At 40.1% G+C, this 17,953-nt stretch overlaps 1 long non-coding RNA gene across 1 annotated transcript; it reads right to left on the reverse strand.

Annotated features, from left to right (window-relative positions):
• Positions 1-1,163: 1,163 nt before the first annotated feature.
• On the reverse strand, positions 1,164-5,246 carry LOC107800687 (uncharacterized). Its single transcript, XR_012707453.1, has 3 exons — positions 4,590-5,246; positions 1,831-2,122; positions 1,164-1,456 (listed from the first exon to the last, which is right to left on the reverse strand). It is a non-coding gene; the product is annotated as an uncharacterized LOC107800687 (long non-coding RNA).
• Positions 5,247-17,953: the final 12,707 nt, after the last annotated feature.

Genomic DNA, 17,953 nt, shown 5'->3' on the forward strand with positions numbered 1-17,953 from the left:
GCACTGATAGGAGCTAGTGGTGCACTATAGGACTACTGGTCGGAATACTGCATATGAGAACCACGACCACCTGAAGCACTGTGAGAAACCTGAAGTGCTGACTGAAAGGGCCTAGGAGGATGGCCTCTACCAAAAGAATGACTGCCTCCAGACGAGGCATCATTGAATCTGCTTGAATGACGAGGTCTCTTGTCAGACCCCTAACCACCCCTTTATGATAGAACCATCTCGACTCTCCTATCCACATTGGTTGCATCCTGAAAGGAAATCTTACTCCCCGTCTACTTAGCCATCTGAAGTCGAATAGGCTGAATGAGTCCCTCAATGAACCTCCCCACTCTCTTTCTCAATGGGAAGTATAAGAAGAGCATGATAGACCAAGTCAATAAATCTAGTCTCGTATTGAGTAACAGTCATAGAACCCTGTTGGAGACGCTCAAACTGCCTCCGATAAAGCTCTCTTTGAGTGCTAGGAAGAAACTTCTCTAGAAATAGCCGAGAAAACTAATCCCAAGTCAAAGCTGGTGACCCAATTGGTCTAGCCAAACAATAATCCCTCCACTAAGTCTTAGCAGATCCAGATAATCAAAAAGTATCAAAGTCGACCCCATTGGTCTCCACTATCCCCATATTCCTGAGAACCTCATGACAGCTATCTAAATAATCCTGGGGATCCTCAGAAGATGCACAACTGAAAGTGATAGTGAAGAGCTTGGTTAATCTGTCCAACCTCCACAAGGCCTCTGAAGATGTAGTTGATCCATCACCGGTCTAAGCTACCGCTCGGCTGAAGAAGCGGTACGAGACTTCACCATTCGTGAAAGAACATGAGTAGAGGGTTCAATTTAGCAGTGAGAGAACAAAATCGCACGATAGAGAAGAATAGATGTGAAGTTTTTCCTAACTCTGTAGCCTCTGGGGATAAATACAGACGTCTCCATACCGATCCCTCAGACTCTACTAAGCTTGTCCATGAATTGTGAGACCTAAGTAGCCTAGAGCTCTGATACCAACTTGTCACGACCCAAATTTTTCCTCCCTCGGTAGTCGTGATGGAGCCTACTCGTGGAAGCTAGGCAAGCCGAATATTGCAAATTCATCTCCCTTTTTATTAAGCATATTAAACAATGTAAAATACTAAGTGATTAAACAACAGGATAAGATTAAACAATCGGAAATGCGGAAGCCAAAACTTAATATTCCAACCAAACACTGCTACATAATTTGAAGTACAAAACTATCCAGAATTTGGTGTCACAAGTCACAGACTGTCTAAGAATACTACAAACAAGGTTTGAATGAAATACATAAGTCTGTCTCTGAATAAGTAAAAACAGAAAAAGAAAAGATAGGAGGAGATGCCAAGGCCTGCGGACGTCTGCAGGACTACCTCGGATCGCCTGTGTGGACTGAAGACATCACCCTCACTGCTGTCCAAACGCTCCGGTATCAGTATCTGCACACAGTGCAAAGTGTAGTATCAGCACAACCGATCCCATGTACTGGTAAATGCCTAGTCTAACCTCGATGAAGTAGTGACGAGGCTAGGACCGAACTACCAAATAAACTTATGCAGTTAAATCATATACAGCAGAAATAGAAACAGATAATTACAACTAAAGTTGGGTGGCGGAAAGATGCTACGGGGAGTAACAGATAACAACTGTACAACAGTAGGGAAATATAAGGAATGCCATAAATCAAGTACCAGCAAAGATAAGGAAATAAGAAGAATAGGTACACATGTAATACCGTTGCAGGCATGCAACCCAATCCCATTTCATGTGATACCATTACAGGCGTGCAACCCCCTCCTATTTTATATATTACCTTTGTAGGCGTGCAACCCGCTCCCATTTTACATATCACCGTTGCAGGCGTGCAGCCCGCTCCCATTTCACATATTACCGTTGCTGGCGTGCAACCCGCTCCCATTTCACATATTATCGTTGCATGTATCCAACCCGCTTCCATTTCACATATTACCGTTGCAGACGTGCAACCCGCTCCTATTTCATATATTACCGTTGCAGGCATGCAACCCGCTCCCATTTCACATATTACCATTGCAGGCGTGCAACCCGCTCCCATTTCATTTATCAGCACCAATCATAAAAGAATCCTGGCAAGGGAACAGTAGCAATATAACAACATCCCGGCAAGGCAACAATAATATTACAACAACATCCCGAAAAGGGAACAATAATATCACAACACACATCCCGGTTAGGGAATAAAATATGACATAAACCGCAACAGAGTCATAACAATTACCATACAAGACTCATGGGCATGCCTGACACCGACGTATAGATACTCGTCACCATGCCTATATGCTGTACTCCATAGTTAACATGTAGAAAATAAGACACGACTCCTAATCCCTCAAGCTAAGGTTATACCAAAAACTTACCTCAATGCTACTAACACAATTCAAGTCTCAATTATTGCTTTACCTCTTGATTCCACTACAATTCGCTCGTATCTAGCCACAAGTTACTTAATTACGTCAATAAATGCTAAATAAATCAATTCTAATGCACAAAAATAAGTTTTTCAAAATTTTACCCAAAAAGTCAAAATCGTCCCCGGGCCCACATGGTCAAAACCCGAGGCTCGAACCAAAAACGGATACCCATTCCCCCACTAATCCAAATATATTATTTGTTTTGAAACCGGACCTCAAATCGAGGTCCAAATCCCCAATTTTTGAAAAACCTAGGTTCTACCCGAAACACTCAATTTCCCCCATGAAAATCACTGATTTTGAGTTAAAATCATGTGAAAAGATGTTAAAGATTGAAGAAAAATGGTTACAAACGACTTACAATTGATTTGGAGAAGAAGTTTTCTTTGGAAAATCGCCCAAGAGAGTTTATGTTTTGAGAAGATATGAAAAATGGTTGAAAATTCATCTAAGTGTAAATTTACAGGTGGAAGGTATCGCAATTGCGAACCCAGACTCGGCTGTTATCGCATTTGCAAAGTGACCTTCGCATTTGCGAAGTCGCTTTTGCGAACATTATGTCGCATTTGCGACGACTGGCCAAAATGGGGAACATCGCATTTGCAATGGAAAACTCGCATTTGCAAGAGAAGGCTGGCCTGGGCTAGTTCGCATTTGCGAACTCGCATTTGCGAGGCAGCCTGCAAGCCTGCAATAGAACAGCTGAAACCTGCATTTTTCCTAAGTCCAATTCTACTCCGTGGCCTATCCAAAACTCACCCGAGCCCTCGGGGCTCCAAACCAAACATACACACCAACCTAAAAACATCATACAGACTTACTCGTGCATTCAAATCTCTCAAATAACATCAACAACTATGAATTTAGCATCAAAAACATGAAATTTTCTTAAGAACATCAAATTTTCCAATTTTTCCAAATAAGGTTCGATTCATATCATTTCAAGTCCGTTTCTTACAAAATTTCACAGGTTCAACTCAAATTATATATAAGACCTGTACCGGGCTTCGAAACCAAAATACGGTCCCAATACCAATGGTTTCATACATAAATTCTCTTCTTTACTTCATAATTAATTTAGCAAAATAATTTCTTTCAAAAATTCATTTCTCGGGCTTGGGACCTCGAAATTTGATTCCGGGCATACGCCCAAGTCCCATATTTTCCTACAAACCCTCCGAAACCGTCAAATCATGGGTCCGGATCCATTTACCCAAAGTGTTGACTGAAGTCAACTTAAATTCATTTTAAAGTCAAAATTCATCATTTTTCACAGATGTTCACATATTAACTTTTCGACTACACGCCTGGACTGCGCACGCAAATTGAGGTGATGCAAAAAGAGGGTTTAAGGCCTCGGAATGCAGAATTCATTTCTAAATTAAGTGATGAACTTTTGGGTCACCACAAAAATTAAGTCTTCTTCCTTATAGTTCAAATGTGTTTTAAGACTTACAAGAGCTCAAGAATCCTGGAAACTTGTCATAAAACTACAGAAACAAAACAAAGACTTTGCAGACAGTAGCTAATACATCTTTAGCATAAAGTATTCTGGTGACAATCCATTTTTCTAAGAATATTCATTCTTTAAATCATACTCGTGTCAAGAGATCGTATACATGATTTATAGCATTTTATTATTATTAAGATTGTTTCGTCCAAAATTGCACGAACGCGTACTTTGATTCATACTTATATTCGATCAATTCATATACTTATTTCCGGTCAATAAATGTTCCATCACCACGTTTTACCAATCACACAATATTTTCAATATGGGAAAGGAACATCTTGTCTAATAAGAATGTCTAAGATGATAAGCTTTTAGCATAATTGTTTCAGAAACCATAAAATGAGCTAGATAAATAGAATGGTACTCATACACCATTAGAATTCTGAGTATCGATCCACATTAACAAATAAGTAGAAGTCACATAATTGGTATGCATTCTTTTACTTGAACGATTAAAGACCAATTCCAATGTGGACACCTGCTAGGGATACTTTCAGTTAATTCAACGTGGGAGATTTACAACTACAAGGATCAAACAAAACCATAGAAAGAGGTCTCAAACATATCAAACTCGATATTAGAATAGAATGAAAGAGGAAAGAATTGAACCTCAAGTTGCCTTCAATTAATAAAAATTCCAGCAGTTACACGGATGGAAACAAACCACAACCACGATCGGAACTCAAATTGGACAGGACTCTCGAACACGGACCTTGACAGAACCTTGAATCGGTACAAGAAAATTTGAAGCCATACACGACATCAAATGACCTTCATTCTGGAACGAGAAATCAGAGGACAACAACTCTGATTTTTGAGGTGAAAGTCAGAAAAATGGAAGAAAAAAACTAGAATATTTTTCTTTTTTTGTATATGTGATAGAATCACGGCTGTGTTTTTGGGGTTTCCAGCTAGATCCGTCGCTAGTGGCGTCGTCACTCGCCGGTGATCAATTCCGGCAAAGCAACATCTCGAATGAGGAAGCTGAAGTGAGAGTGGCTAGATTTTCTCTTAGGGGTGGCCATTCATGGCGGAACATGTGAACGTTGGTTGTTGCTAGTTTTGTTTTAGAGAGGGATGACGTTGGGATGAGGTCTGTTTTTGGGGTGTTCCTATATTGAAAACGGCTGAAGAAGATGAATCGATTGGGGGGGGGGGTCTCGAAAAAGACGATCTTAAGGGGGGGTCTATTTTATGTATTGAAAATGGCGGATCTCTTAGGTCTCTAGGGCTAGGGTCCATCTTGTGTATTGCGACTGATGTCTTTTTTTAGTGTCCAGGTCTATTAGGTTTAAGGTTAACTTAAGAAGGAGAAGGGTCCGGATCTTGGGTGTTGGGTCGGGTCGACCCGGTCTGGGATGGGTTGGGGGGAAAATTTGGGCTTCAAAAATATTTGGCCCAACTGAATTTAAAAATTAGCCCTTTTCAATTTCCTTTTTTTTTTCTTTTCTTTCTTTAATTAATTTAAAAAAATCTAAATTAAATTCCTAAATTAATTCAAAAATTATAAAATTAAGCTAATTATCTAATCGTAATATTTATAAAAATTAGTTGATCCTAAATTAAAAGAGAAAACTTAATAATCCAAAATTTAAAGCTAAGAATGCAAAAATGAGCTATTTTTGTAATTTTAACTTTTAATAAATCAATCAATTAATTAATTAATCTTAAAATGTGAACACAAAATCTAAATGCAATGCATTGTATTTTTGGTATTTTTTCATGATTTTAATAAAAGTAAGCATGCACAGAAATGCAAACATTTAACAAAAATCCTATAAAATTGCAAACAATTGGGGAAAAATCTATTTTTTTAATTTATAGGAGTATTTCACATAGAGCAAAAATTATGTGCTCATAGCTGCCCCTCTTTGCTCATAAACACAAAAAGTTTTGGGCAAAGATAAATTGAGCGGATACGAGCGATTTTTGCCCATTTGGATACTCCGTGGGAAGCATTTTTGAAAGATCTGACCGAACCTTGCTTCCGAGATTGCCTACATATCCTTGTCTATAACGGAATCGGGTCAGTGTAGTTCGGGAATATAAGGAAGAGATGAGTTAGAGAGTCAAGTGAGGTGTCGTTCCATCGAGGTTCCAGTCTGCGGTCCTGTTATTACATCAAAATCAAAAATGAAAAAGACTAAACTAATCCTGTCAACTATGAATTACAAGATTCCTATCTATAAGTCTTCTGAAGCTTGATCTTTAGTCTTGAAGGGCTCTTCATGCAGACTTTAGATTTGAACCTTGACGCTTGCTAGCCGCAGGAGCTAGTTCATTCTTCGTCGGATCAAGACCGAACATGCAATGCTCGTGATTTCAGCCATGTCTTGAGTAACTCACATCTTTCATTTGCTTCTGCATTTGGATTCACTTCCCTCTTTTTTTCTTTTTTTTTGGATTGAGACTTCTTCTTTGGTCATTTTGGATTGTTGACCCGCATTCTTGCCACGAGCTTCTGCTACTTCTCACTTAAATTAAATTCTGAAATGACTTCTCTGGTTCTCCAGGTGGGTTCCTGCTACTGACTTGAAACTTGAAATAATTCCAAAATGAATTCCCTTGTTCTTCAGGTGGGTGCCTGCAATCAAAACAACAAAACAAGCAAAATTTTCTGCCCCAGTTTGCAGTCGGAAGATTTGTGAGTTATTAGCAAAATTGTAAACCACTTGTGCTACTGATGCAATGATTAAAGTAGACTAAAGACTCGACTAGGATGTGCATCTCCTGTGAGTAAAACCAAGAAACTTTGACTAGCAAATGTGTCTACTAAAAATAAAACCTGAATAACCTAGATTAGGAAGTGCATCTCCTAGGGGTGAAATCTCTATTTAGGAAGCACGTCTCCTAAAAGTGTATCCTGAAAAACCTTCACTAGGAAGCTCGTCTCCTAGGGGTGAAACTTGAATGAACCAACTAGGAATTGTGTCTCCTATGGGTAAAATCTCAATTTTAGGAAGTGCGTCTCCTAAAAAGAAAATATAACCTGAAAAACCTAGACTAGAAAGTGTGTCTCCTAAGGGTGAAATCTCAATTTAGGAAGTGCGTCTGCTAAAAGTATATCCTGAAGAACCAAGACTAGGAAGTGCGTCTCCTAGGGGTGAAACTTCAATGACTCAAACTAGGAAGTGTGTCTCCTATGAATGAACTTAAATGAACCAAATAGGAAGTGTGTCTCCTAGTGGTAAAATCTCAATTTAGGAAGTGTCACACATCCTTTTTACTACCTCTGGAAGGGATATAAGGGAGTTTTATCCAATTTAAGTGACAATCGAAATGGGATTGTTTAAATTAAAATCAGAATCGCCACTTGGGATAATTTATGGTGTCCCAAGTCACCAGTTTAAAATCCTGAATCGAGAAAGTTGACTCTTATTTATGGTCTACGAAGACAGAAATCCGGGTAAGAAATTTCGTTAAACCGGGAGAAGGTGTTAGGCATTCCTGGGTTCCGTGGTTTTTGCACGGTCGCTTTAATCCTACTTGGCTTAATCAAATTGTCTAATTACCTATTTTAGAAGCTATGTGCATTTCCCTTTTTAATTAAGAAATTATCTTAAAATAGGTCACGCGCACATGTACCCATTTGTTTGGCGCGTCAAGAATTATGTCACGCGTACGTGTCCACAATTAATAATGATTTATTATTATTAAGAAAGTTTGGGCCAAAGTTGCATGAATGCATACTCCAGTTTTGTTTCTAGAATCGCAATCATGTCACGCGGACGTGTCCATGACCACGAAAGTATATTAAACGCGCCTAAAGCAAACTACGAACATTTGTCATTTTTATATCTAAGTTATGAAATTAATACGAGGGCAATGAATGACTAAATTGTGGATGGCACACCTCGGACTATATAAACTAAAGTATATTAGTGGCCTATTAAAATAATTTTATTATCAAGAAGGATTTGATCGAAGTTGCGCGAACGCATACTCCGAATTGGTTTTTAGAATAATAATTATGTTACGCAAACGTATACATAATCACGATATTATTTTAACGTGCCTCAAAGCTTTTCTATGAACATTCATTCTTAACAAATAATGTAACATTTGTGAGGGCCATGGGTGATTCAATTGAATGGCACATCTCAATCTATTGGTAGTAGCCAATACTTAATTTAAAAGAATAAGTTTAAGATGTCAGGTTCACTATAGATTTAGGCTCAAATTATCCTTACTAATTACAAACCCATGTTGGATAAAAGCAGGCATTTTAATCACTTAAAAAGTGTTTGGGCCAGCGATAGGCCCAATGTTATTTGGATTTTCGGAAGAGTCACAACAAGGGGCAGGGCGTGATACCAAGCCCAACATTAAACAAGAATGGCCACACAGTACTTTAAAGAAAACCCCTTTCACTATGTCAATTACAAAACTAATGAATTAAAGCCTGCTGGATATAATAGGGCTCCAAATTGGACCCGGGGAGTGACAAGGTCAGAAACAAGCATGAAAGGCCCATTCCCTAGTAGGCTGACCCGTATTGGCCCAAACCAAGCCCTGTCCCCTTAAGAAAATCCAGGAAAAAACATAAGACAAGAACTAACAAGCATCACCAGATTATGAATTCAGATTTTACACCTGTTTACAAGCAATTGTAAAATGAATATGGATCCAAAGCTACTCTTCACCACATGCTAACCCTTGCACTAACGGACTACTCTAACAATGCTAAAGCTATGTAATTCCAACAGTCAACTAACCCTGCTCAAATTGAACGACTAAGCTATAGGGTTTCAAACAACCGCCATTAACATGATATCCAAATTACCTACTTTAAATATGAAAGAAAAATACAGAAATCAACTACATGATCCAACCAAGTTAATAGTTTATGAAACTGAATTAACATGATTGAAATACAGAAATCAACTACATGATTCAACAGGTGGGTGCATGATTGCTGAACCTGGAACTGTCCCCTTCTTGCGACTGCTTTTCTTTGAACTGCCTTCCCTAGTTTCTCCAGGTGGGTGCCTGATTGCTTGAACACGAACTGCTTTCTATTCTTGAAACTCGTGTTGTCCTCCCTGGTTCTTCAGGTAGGCACCTGATTTCAACAAAAGCAAACAAAACAAAAGAAATTTTGTGCCCCAGTTTGATATTGGGAACATCTGTGAGTGTTAACCGATGCTTGTTATCAGAAAATCTCAAAGAATTTAAAATCTAGATCCCATTATTCAGGAGGGTCCTAAAAACTCCCGATTAAATATCATCTTAAGAATGGCAGCTTTAAAGCTAAACTATACTTCCTAAAGGTATGACTTCTGCTAAATCTTATTATCTATGAAGGTCCTAAAACGTAACGCCATTATCCAGGAGCGTCCTGAGAATTTCCAATTGAGTCTTGTCCTAAGAATGAAAACTTCAAAACCAACTTATATTTCCTCAAAGTAGAGCTCATGCTAGATCTTGAGTAAAATCATGAATGTTTTAAATTTTAACTAAGTCCCATTGTCTAGGAGGGTCCTGAAAATTTACGATCGAACCTGTCCGGTACTTGCTTTCCTTACAGAGGGTTTCTCCGAAACAAATGAAATTTTCTGCCCCTTTAAAGAAAAATCTTGTCAGTTTAAAAATATGGTGGTTAGTTTGCGGCATTCTTGCTGAAGGTGGCCATTTTGCTGTCGTGCTTTGCTTTGACTGTCCGCCTTGAACTGGCCAAGAATTGTTGGACTTCTGACTGAACTTCAACCACAGGACCCTGAATGAACTGAATGTTCTACACTCAACCCGTCGTTTTACATTTCTGTCCTTCCAATTTGAATCTCTGTATCTTCCAGAAAATTCCCAAACCATTTTCATTATCACTTTACTTTCATTTTTGCGTCATGCTATTTCTGGCATGCTTTGGCCGCACTTTGCTTTATGCAATTTGGCTATTGGTAGTAAGCTTTGTAATCCTTTTTTTTGCTTAGCAAGTTTAACACTAAAAGAGCTCTAGAGGGGTAAACCCAAAAGGAAATGAAATGCAATGGCTTCAAGAGTTATGAATAGAGAAGAAAAATCAAAATAGAAGGACTGTTTTGAGGAAGTAAAGAAAAAGGGACTTATCTGAGTGAAGTTGCTGGCACCAATGATCATGACATGCATTTCAGACTAAACAGCCTAGTCCATTCAGTCAATCCTTTTCATTCTTCATACTTTATGCCTGGGGTTCCCATAATCCGATTCCTTTGCAGAGTCAACAACCTTATTCGGCTTGCAGTTCCCTGAAGGGTTTTCACCAACAAACCTCTCTCATTTATTTATCTCTCAACTCACTGTCGCCTTACGGTGCCCGTGAGGGTTTTCACCAATAAGACTCTCTCATTTTTAATTCCTCTCAGCTTTCCATCGCCTCACAGTACCCGTGAGGGTTTTCACCAATAAGACTCTCATTTTTCATTTTCTTGCTCAGAACGGAGTATCACCCCTGATATGAATCACACCTCTACTTGCTCGACTTGGCATCTCTCAAAGACTAATTGGAAGATCTTCTTTGGACCACAGTGTGGACTTTTGGATAGGGTTAGAAAGAAAGGATATCAAAGGCTCAAAACAACTCGAAGGGGTTCAAAGTTACAACTCTTGGAATCAAATTTCTTACAACAACCACGACTTTCTACCCCAGTTTTTTTACTTGAGGACTTTTGGATTTTTATTTTGATGGGACCGAACCATGAGGCTGCCTACATATCCTTAAAAGAAATTAGGTCAAACGTAGTTCATGACATAGGAAGTGCTTTGTTGTTGTTACTTTTCTCTTTTCCATTTCTTTCTCTCTTTTTCCTTTTCTCTTCTCTTTTTTTTATTTTGTTTTCTCTCTTTTTTTACTTTTTCCTTTATTTTCTTTACTTTTCTTTAATTTTTTTCACTCTTTTCCATTCTTTTCTCTTCTCTTTTTCTCTTTTTCTTCTTTATTCATCTTTTGCGTTCGCGTTTCTGAATTTTTCTACTGATTCCAAAGAGGGGTATGAAAGGAAATAAATAAGGCTCAAAGGGGTAACAAAGGATAAAGTGTTTAGATAGCAGAACAAAATGCCTTCGTCATTCCAATCTTCAAAATATGCCAAGTACAAACAAATACAATTTAAACCAAAGAAATCATACATAATATCTTTTGACTGCATCAGAATTGATAGTCATGTCTACACATTTGCCTTCTATATCTGTTGAATACAAAGCACCATTGGACAGCATTCTCATTAGGATGAATGTCCCCAACCAATTTGGGGCGAACTTGCTTTTCGCTTCAGCCTGGTATGGAAGGATGAGTTTCAATATTTGCTGACCCACTTCAAATTTTCGCGGACGCACTTTCTTGTTGTATGCTCTTGCCATTCTCTTTTGATACAACTGGCCATAATACACTACTGCCAATCTTTTTTCATCAATCAAACTTAATTGCTCCAGACAGGTTTTGACCCACTCATCATCATCAATTTCGGCTTCAGCAACAATCCGAAGGGATGGAATTTCAATTTCCGCGGGTATCACTACTTCAGTGCCATATACAAATAAATAAGGAGTTCCACCTACTGAAGTGCGAACAGTAGTGCAATAACCCAACAATGCAAAGGACAACTTCTCATGCCATTGTTTGGAACCTTGCATCATTTTCCGAAGTATCTTCTTTATGATCTTGTTGGATGCCTCTACTGCTCCATTCGCCTTGGGGTGGTGTGAGGTGGAATTGTGATGCGTAATCTTAAACTGTTGACACACTTCATTCATTAGATGTTGTTAAGATTAGAACCATTATCTTTAATGATCACATTTGGGATCCCAAACCGACAAATGATATTTGCATGCACAAAATTGACCACTGCCTTCTTGGTCACAGATTTGAAAGTTCTAGCTTCAACCCACTTAGTGAAATAGTCAGTGGCCACCAGAATGAACCTGTATTCATTGGATGATGTTGGCTTAATTGGTTCGATGACATTCATACCCCAAGCAACAAAGGGCCATGGTGGGGATATTGTGTGCAATTCAGATGGCAGAGAATGAATCAAATATCCATGTACTTGGCATTGATGACATTTGCTTACAAAGCTGATGCAATATCACTCCATGGTGAGCCAATAATAACCTGCTCGGAGAATTGTGTTTGCCAGAACATACCCACTCATATGCGGTCCGCAAATTTCGGAATGCCCTTCGGTCATGATAGCCATGGCTTGTCTAGAATCTATGTATCTTAACAATCCAAGATCTGGAGTTCTTTTGTACAAACCTCCTCCACTGAAGAAGAACCCGCTTGCCAAACATCGAATTGTTCTCTTTTGATCCCCCGTGGCTTGTATCAGATATACCCCCATCCTGATATACTCCCTGATGTCATGGAACCACGGTTCACCATCAAGTTCTTCCTCAACCACACTACAATAGGCATGTTGATCATGAACTTGAATATGTAGAGGGTCAACATAAGCTTTGTCCGAATGGTGCAACATTAACTCCAAGATAGCCAAAGCATCGACAACCTCATTATGGATCTTTGGAATATGCGTGAATTCTATTGTTCAAAACCGTTCACAAAGATCATGCAGACATTGTCGATACGATATAAGCTTTAAATCCCGTGTCTCCCATTCTCCTTGAATTTGGTGCACCAGAAGGTCCGAGTCTCCCAAGACCAAAACTTCCTGGATTTCCATACTACAGCTAGCCTTAGTCCCAGAATACATGCCTTGTACTCTTCCATATTGTTGGTACAGTAGAAACGCAACTGGGCCGTAATAGGGTAGTGATGCCCCGTCTCAGAAATAAGCATTGCCCATATCCCCACACCTTTCATGTTGGCAGCCCCATCAAAGAAAAGCTTCCAACCGGGCTTTTCAGCCTTCTCGACCTCGTTGATATGCATTACCTCTTCATCAGGGAAGTAAGTCCTCAAAGGTTCATATTCTTCATCCACCGGGTTCTCGGCCAAGTGATTGGCTAAAGCATGGGCTTTCATCGCTGTCTGAGTCACGTATACGATGTCAAATTCTGTGAGCAAGATCTTCCACTTTGCGAGCCTTCCTGTGGGCATGGGCTTCTGAAAGATATACTTCAAAGGATCCAGGCGAGAAATGAGGTAAGTAGTGTAAGACGACAGATAATGCTTCCACTTTTATGCCACCCAAGTTAGGGCGTAACATCTCCTTTCAAGGGGAGTATACTTAACATCATAGGACGTGAATTTCTTGCTGAGGTAGTAAATGGCTTGCTCTTTCCTGCCAGTGATGTCATGTTTACCTAACATACAACCAAATGAATTATCCAAAACCATCAACTACAAAATCAAAGGTCTTCCGGGTTCTGTCGGGACCAACACAGGTGGGTTCAATAAATACTTTTTGATCCTATCAAATGCTTCCTGGCACTTATCAGTCCATTTGACCGCAACATCCTTCTTCAACAACTTAAAGATGGGCTCACAAGTTGTCGTGAGCTTAGCAATAAACTTGCTGATGTAGTTCAGCCTCCCTAACAGACTCATCACCTCGGTCTTGTTCTTTAGCAGTGGCACTTCCTCGATAGCTTTGATTTTTGCCGGATCAAATTCAATGCTCCGCCGACTGACTATGAATCCCAACAATTTCCCTGATGGAACACCAAATACGCACTTTGCAGGATTAAGCTTAAGATTGTACCTACGGAGCCTTTGGAAAAACTTTCTCAAATCTTTGACGTGGTTAGACTGCTTCCTGGACTTTATGATCACATCACCCACGTAAACCTCGATCTCCTTGTCTATCATGTCATGGAATATGGTTGTCATTGCCCTCATGTAAGTTGCCCAGTGTTTTTCAAACCAAAAGTCATGACCCGGTAGCAGTATGTTCCCCATGGCGTGATGAATGCCGTTTTTTCCACATCTTCCTCATCCATTAAAATTTGACGATACCCCGCATAGCAATACACAAAAGACCCAATCTCATTCTTGGCACAATTATCAATCAAAATGTGGATATTTGGTAGTGGGAAGTTGTCCTTTGGACTTGCCTTGCTGAGATCATGGTAATCAACACACACTCTGGTCTTACCATCTTTCTTTGGCACGGGCACAACGTTGGCTAGCCATGTGGGATACCGCGTGACGCGAGTGACTTTTGCATCAAGCTGCTTTGTGACTTCTTCTTTAATCTTCACACTCATATCAATTTTGAACTTTCTCAACTTCTGCTTAATAAGAGGGAATGCTGGATCAATTCGTAATTTGTGGACCACCAAATCATTACTCAAGCCTGGCATGTCATCATACGACCCTGCAAAAATATTCTTATACTCGAACAATGCTTTAATTATATCTTCTCTGATTTGCGGTTCAATATGGACACTTATCTTATTTTCTATAACATTATCTGGATCCCCTAGATTGATTGCTTCCGTTTCATTCAGATTAGGCTTGGGTTTATTTTTCAAAATGACTTAGTTCCTTACTAATCTCTTCAAAGTCCTCATCCTTATCATATTCTGATTCATCGTCACACTCTATTTCTTGAATTAATATTTCAGAATCAGATTGACTTTTAAGACTTGGCTGAAGATTTCTCATGCATGTCATGTCATTGAAACCAGCATAAAAAGAACTGTACAAAGATGAAAAGAAAACAAAAATAAGAACTATCAGGAATGATGGAAAAGGGAAATTGCATTTCATTGAAAATAAAGGATAACAGGGTTTGTACATCAACAAATGAAAAATAAAAATCTGGATCACAACCCTAGAATGACCCAGATAGAAAGGAAAATAAAACAAACTACCAAGACTCCTTCTGAGTAGGGAGAGGAGTAGCCTTCCAATTGTTAAGCTTTACATTCGGCCCGACGAATTGCATGTTCGCTTTGCTAGAACCTTCTCCAACTTCCACCATGTTCACATCATCAAACAAACTCTAGAACCTTTCAATTAACTCTTCATCAATATCAACCACAGAACTTAGAACTGTAGTCACTGGGCATTTCCTAGCATCGGGCTTGACAAAAGACCCAGAGAGACGCGGGATAGGCTTCGGAAGTGCCTACACCTTCTGTTTCAATATTTTAGCCCTTTTCACATCTACCGCTGTAGGTTTGAATCCAAGACCGAACAAACCCAAATTTTCAGAGAGGGACACTGGCTGTATAATACCCTACAAGGATGCACCCAAACCTTTACCTGGCACAAAGCCATTTTTCAGCATTTTAGAGGCCACAATGATGGATGCAGAGGCTATCTTTGGAGTTGGAACACATTTCCCTTCTGGAACTTTCTCGACCGACACTGTTTCATAAACTTGATAGACCCAAGGCCCTTTGTCATATTCAGCCTCAATGAACAGGATAGAGGCATCACTGTGAGCACACAAATTATCCTCGCTATGCCCGACGATATCTTGTCTATCCCATTCGAGCTTGACCATCTGATGCAGAGTGGACGGGACTGCTTTGGCGGCATGAATACAAGGCCGACCTAGTAGTAAATTGTAAGAGACAGCTACATCCAGTACCTGGAACTCCATGGTGAATTCCACCGGTCCTATTGTCAACTCAAGCACTATGTCACCAACCGAATCTTTCCCTCTATCGTCAAATCCCCGAACGCATATGTTGTTTTTGTGAATCCTCTCATCATCCGCTTTCAACTTGTTCAGAGTAGAGAGAGGGCAGATGTTTGAACTAGAACCATTGTCAACTGACACCCTGGTGACCATAGAATCTTCACATTTTACCGTAAGATAGAGAGCTTTGTTGTGTTTGGTACCCTCCATAGGCAACTCATCATCAGAAGGTGACCCTACTCACCTTAAATATTTTGTTGGCGATCTTCTCTAGATGGTTTACTGAAATTTTGTTAGGAACATGAGCCTCGTTTAGAATTTTCATCAGGGCCCGACGATGCTCGTCTGAATGGATTAGCAATGATAACAAGGAAATCTGAGTGGGAGTCTTTCTCAGCTGCTCCATGATGGAATAAGCTTGTACCTTCATATTTCTTAGAAACTCCTCTACCTCTTCTTTAGTGACTGCTTTCTTTACTAGAACTGGGTTATCTCTAGATGTTTTAGCTTTCCTTAACTCTTTCGGGGCAAAGCATCTCCCCAAACGGGTTATTCCCTGGGCCTCATTGACTTTTTCTTTCACTTCTTTTCCCTTATAGGACACTATCACCCGTTCATATTTCCACGGGATAGCCTTGGTGCTGATTATCAATAACTGGGTTACAGTCTTGATGATGACAGTATCCATATGGGCACCCTCTATAATTATGATAGGCTTGTTTGCCACTCCTGGCACAACCACTTTTGACTTTTCTTGCTTTGCTGCAACATCACTTGGGGATCCTTTCTTGACTACCACAGATGGTTCACCATTTTTCCTGCTCAACTTGTTCACTGAACCTTCAACTGTTGGTTTTGTAATTGGCTTGACCCCACTGGACCGAACCATCATGACAATCTGTGAAGGCTTCTTGGGCTCCCCTCCCTTATGTACTATCTCGATCATATTTGTTTCCTCATGGGTTGGCAATGGGTTCTGGTTGATGTTGGGTGCCTCTGGATTCTGAACTTCAATCTGGTTTGTGTCAATGAGCTCTGGATTTTTTTTGCAAGTGTCAGTACTTCTCTGTATCATGCCCCGGAGTACCAGAACAATATTCACATCTCAAGGAGTAGTCAAGATTCTTTGGAGGAAGGTTGGGAAATTTCGACTCAATTGGCTTTAGCATATCCAACTTTCTTAATCTGTGGAATAAATTGGTATAAGACTCCCTCAATGGGGTAAAAGTTTTCTTCCACTGTGACCTCTCATTTTTATATGCTGGATTGGGTCAAAAACCTGTGCTGGCAGGGTTTCCGTAGGCTCGTAGGGGTGGGTAACCTGTGCTCCCTCAACTTTCTTATGGAGCTGGGTAGGTGTTTTGTGGGGCTATGGCACGCAATTGTGAGTAGGCAGGAGGTTGAGTATATGTCTGGGCATGGTGAACAGAAATCTGAGGGTCTGGTGATGGGAAGTAATGCTAGGATGGATCATATGGGATTTGGGTGTAGGTTCGATGATGGAGTCGAGGTTGAGTATAGTGGTGTGATGTGCCCCTTGGTCCAAACCATGATCCTGAATCAATCGTTGCCATATTTTCTCTGTTCTTCTTTCCGATCACTCCTCCGGTACCACTCTGAATGGCTTGGGTAGTTGCTTTGATGGCCGAGTAACTCATGATTTTGCTTGATTTAAGCCCTTCTTCCACCATGCCACCCATCTTTACCACCTCGTTGAAGGACTTTCCTATGGCTAATATCAGATGGCCAAAGTAAGTAGGCTCCAGAGCCTGCAGAAAGTACTCCACCATTTCGCTTTCCTCCATCGGAGGGTTGACTCTTGCCGCTTGCTCTCCAGCAAAAACCATATTCTTTAGAACTTTCACTAGGCTTCTTCTCGATTTTAATTAGAGACAAATGATCTAAACGATCTGGAACAATCTCGATGTTGTATTGGAAATAACAAGCGAATGCTTGTGTCAAATCATCCCAGGTATACCATCTGCTATGATCTTGACGAGTGTACCACTCAAAGGCTACTCCACTTAGACTCTGGCTAAAGTATGCCATCAATAGCTCATCTTTCCCACCAGATCTCCGTGCCTGTCATATAAATCAAACTTCGGCATCTTAAACGCCACAGGCAGTTGAACATCGGGGAATAGACACAAATCTTTGTAGGCTATGCTCACATGGCCTCCCAATTCCTGCATGTTTCTAAACGACTGTTCCAGACTTCTTACCTTCCTGAACATATCCTTCGGCTCTGGATTTTTAGGTGGTTTCTCAGTCTCAATTGGGAGGTCGAAACGAGGAGTGTAGGAGTAATGTTCTGGAGCCTTGAAAGTAGGCTCCGGGGGATAGTATTGGTTATCTTGGGTCTGGAATAAGGTCTCATTGGAGGATAGATGGAGTGTAACGGTTGGGGGTGCCACGAAAATTAGGGTGGCTGGTGTAGGGGGTATGGTA

Source organism: Nicotiana tabacum, chromosome 1 (assembly GCF_000715075.1).
Source record: "Nicotiana tabacum cultivar K326 chromosome 1, ASM71507v2, whole genome shotgun sequence".
NCBI lineage: Eukaryota > Viridiplantae > Streptophyta > Magnoliopsida > Solanales > Solanaceae > Nicotiana > Nicotiana tabacum.